Source organism: Arachis stenosperma, chromosome 2, assembly GCF_014773155.1.
Source record: "Arachis stenosperma cultivar V10309 chromosome 2, arast.V10309.gnm1.PFL2, whole genome shotgun sequence".
Lineage (NCBI taxonomy): Eukaryota > Viridiplantae > Streptophyta > Magnoliopsida > Fabales > Fabaceae > Arachis > Arachis stenosperma.
In genome coordinates, this window is record NC_080378.1 from 23,365,275 (window position 1) to 23,368,999 (window position 3,725).

The 3,725-nt window shown below is 39.2% G+C and overlaps 1 non-coding gene across 1 annotated transcript; it reads left to right on the forward strand.

Moving 5' to 3' along the window:
- The first annotated feature begins 2,069 nt into the window (after nt 1-2,069).
- LOC130965090 (small nucleolar RNA R71) lies at nt 2,070-2,177 on the forward strand. The gene has a single exon (XR_009081145.1). It is a non-coding gene; the product is annotated as a small nucleolar RNA R71 (small nucleolar RNA).
- The last annotated feature ends 1,548 nt before the right edge of the window (nt 2,178-3,725 follow it).

The window sequence follows — 3,725 nt, forward strand, 5'->3', positions numbered from 1 at the left end:
TTCTGGCGTTAAACGCCGGGCTGGTGCCCATTCCTGGCGTTTAACGCCAGGTTCTTGCCCTTTCCTGGCGTTTAACGCCAGTCTGGTGCCCCTTTCTGGCGTTAAACGCCCAGAATGGTGCCAGACTGGGCGTTAAACGCCCAACTGCTAGGCTTACTGGCGTTTGAACGCCAGCAACATCTTCCTCCAGGGTGTGCTGATTTTCTTCCTATTTTTCATTTTGTTTTTGCTTTTTTCATTGATTTTGTGACTTCTTATGATCATCAACCTACAAAAAATATAAAATAACAAAAGGAAATAGTTAATTATAAAACATTGGGTTGCCTCCCAACAAGCGCTTCTTTAATGTCATTAGCTTGACAGATGGCTCTCATGGAGCCTCACAGATACTCAGAGCAATGTTGAAACCTCCCAACACCAAACTTAGAGTTTGAATGTGGGGGTTCAACACCAAACTTAGAGTTTGGTTGTGGCCTCCCAACACCAAACTTAGAGTTTGACTGTGGGGGCTCTATTTGTCTCTGATTTGAGGGAAGCTCTTCAAGCTTCTTCTCCATGATGACAGAGGGATATCCTTGAGCCTTAAACACCAAGGATTCTTCATTCACTTGAATGATCAACTCTCCTCTATCAACATCAATCACAGCCCTTGCTGTGGCTAGGAAGGGTCTGTCAAGGATGATGGATTCTTCCATGCACTTCCCAGTCTCTAGGACTATGAAATCAGTAGGGATGTAATGGTCTTCAACTTTTACCAAAACATTCTCTATAAGTCCATGAGCTTGTTTTCTTGAGTTGTCTGCCATCTCTAGTGAGATACTTGCAGCTTGTACCTCAAAGATCCCTAGCTTCTCCATTACAGAGAGGGGCATGAGGTTTACACTTGACCCTAAGTCACACAAGGCCTTCTTGAAGGTTATTGTGCCTATGGTACAAGGTATGGAAAACTTCCCAGGATCCTGTCTCTTTTGAGGTAATTTCTGCCTAGACAAGTCATCCAGTTCTTTGGTGAGCAAAGGAGGTTCATCCTCCCAAGTCTTATTTCCAAATAACTTGTCATTTAGCTTCATGATTGCTCCAAGGTATTTAGCAACTTGCTCTTCAGTGATATACTCATCCTCTTCAGAGGAAGAATACTCATCAGAGCTCATGAATGGCAGAAGTAAGTCCAATGGAATCTCTATGGTCTCATTTTGAGCCTCAGATTCCCATGGTTCCTCATTGAGGAACTCAGAGGAGATTGGTGCACGCCCATTGAGGTCTTCCTCAGTGGCGTCCTCCTCCTCTTTTTCCTCTCCACATTCGGCCATGTTTATGGCTTTGCACTCTCCTTTTGGATTTTCTTCTGTATTACTTGGGAGAGTGCTAGGAGGGAGTTCAGTAATTTTCTTGCTCAGCTAACCCACTTGTCCTTCCAAATTCCTAATGGAGGACCTTGTTTCAGTCATGAAACTTTGAGTGGTCTTTATGAGATCAGAGACCATTGTTGCTAAGTCAGAAGTATTCTGCTTAGAACTCTCTGTCTGTTGCTGAGAAGATGATGGAAAAGGCTTGCCATTGCTAAACCTGTTTCTTCCACCATTATTGTTATTGAAACCTTGTTGAGGTCTCTCTTGATTCTTCCATGAGAAATTTGGGTGATTTCTCCATGAAGAATTGTAGGTGTTTCCATAGGGTTCTCCTAGGTAATTCACCTCTTCCATTGAAGGATTCTCAGGATCATAAGCTTCTTCCTCAGATGAAGCTTCCTTAGCACTGCCAGGTGTATTTTGTATTCCAGATAGACTTTGAGAAATCAAATTGACTTGTTGAGTCAATATTTTGTTCTGAGCCAATATGGCATTCAGAGTATCAATCTCAAGAACTCCTTTCTTCTGACTTGTCCCATTGTTCACAGGATTCCTTTCAGAAGTGTACATGAATTGGTTATTTGCAACCATCTCAATTAGTTCTTGAGCCTCTGTAGGCGTCTTCTTCAGATGAAGAGATCCTCCAGCAGAGCTATCCAAAGACATCTTGGATAGTTCAGAGAGACCATCATAGAAAATACCTATGATGCTCCATTCAGAAAGCATGTCTGAGGGACATTTTCTGATTAATTGTTTGTATCTTTCCCAAGCTTCATAGAGGGATTCTCCATCCTTCTGTCTAAAGGTCTGGACTTCCACTCTAAGCTTACTCCATTTTTGAGGTGGAAAGAACTTTGCCAAGAAGGCATTGACTAGCTTTTCGCAAGAGTCCAGGCTATCTTTAGGTTGTGAGTCTAACCATAATCTAGCTCTGTCTCTTATAGCAAAAGGGAATAGCATCAGTCTGTAGACCTCAGGGTCAACCCCATTAGTCTTGACTGTGTCACAGATTTGCAAGAACTCAGCTAAAAACTGATGAGGATCTTCCATTGGAAGTCCATGGAATTTGCAATTCTGTTGCATTAGAGAAACTAATTGAGGCTTAAGCTCAAAGTTGTTTGCTCCAATGGCAGGGATAGAGATGCTTCTCCCATAGAAGTCGGGAGTAGGTGCAATAAAGTCACCCAGCACCTTCCTTGCATTGTTTGCATTGTTGTTGTTTTCGGCTGCCATGTGTTCTTCTTCTTTGAAGAATTCGGTCAGGTCCCCTAAAGAGAGTTGTGCTTTAGCTTCTCTTAGCTTTCTCTTCAAGGTCCTTTCAGGTTCAGGGTCAGCTTCAACAAGAATGCCTTTGTCTCTGCTCCTGCTCATATGAAAGAGAAGAGAAAAAGAAAATGTGGAATCCTCTATGTCACAGTATAGAGATTCCTTGAGGTGTTAGAGGAAACGAAAAATAGAAGAAGGAGGTAGAAGAATTCGAACTTGATTAGATAGAGTTCGAATTGTGCATTAAGAAGGAGTAGTACTCCATAAATAGAAGGATGTGGGAAGGAGGGAAGAGAATTTTCGAAAATTCAATTAAAAAGATTTTAAAAACATTTTGAAAAATTGATTGATAATTTTCGAAAATTGAAAGTGGAAAAGAAATCAAGTGATTTTTGAAAAAAGATTTTGAAATTAGAAATTAAAAAGATTTGATTAAAAACTATTTTGAAAAAGATGTGGTTGAGAAGATATGATTGGTTTTAAAAAATGTGATTGAGAAGATATGATTTGAAAACAATTTTAAAAAAGATATGTTTTGAAAACAATTTTAAAAGATTTGATTTTGAAAATTAGTAACTTGCCTAACAAGAAAAGATATGATTCAAACATTAAACCTTTCTCAACAGAAAAGGCAACAAATTTGAGATGTTCAATCAAATCATTAATTGTTAGTAAGTATTTTTGAAAAAGGAAAGAAATTGATTTTGAAAACATTTGATTGAAAAGATATGATTTGAAAAAGATTTGATTTTGAAAAACTTTGAAAACTTGAAAAAATATTGATTTGAAAACAAAATCTTCCCCTTAGCACCATCCTGGCGTTAAACGCCCAGAATGGTATACATTCTAGCGTTTAACGCCCAAAATGCTACCTCTTTGGGCGTTAAACGCCCAACCAGGTACCCTGGCTGGCGTTTAAACGCCAGTCTGTCTTCTTCACTGGGCATTTTTGAATGCTCAGCTTTTTCTATATAATTCCTCTGCAGCATGTTCTGAATCTTCAATTCTTTGTATTATTGACTTGAAAAGACACAAATTAAAAATATTTTTGGATTTTTAATAATCAAAATGCAACAAGAATCAAATAACAATGCATGCAAGACACCAAAC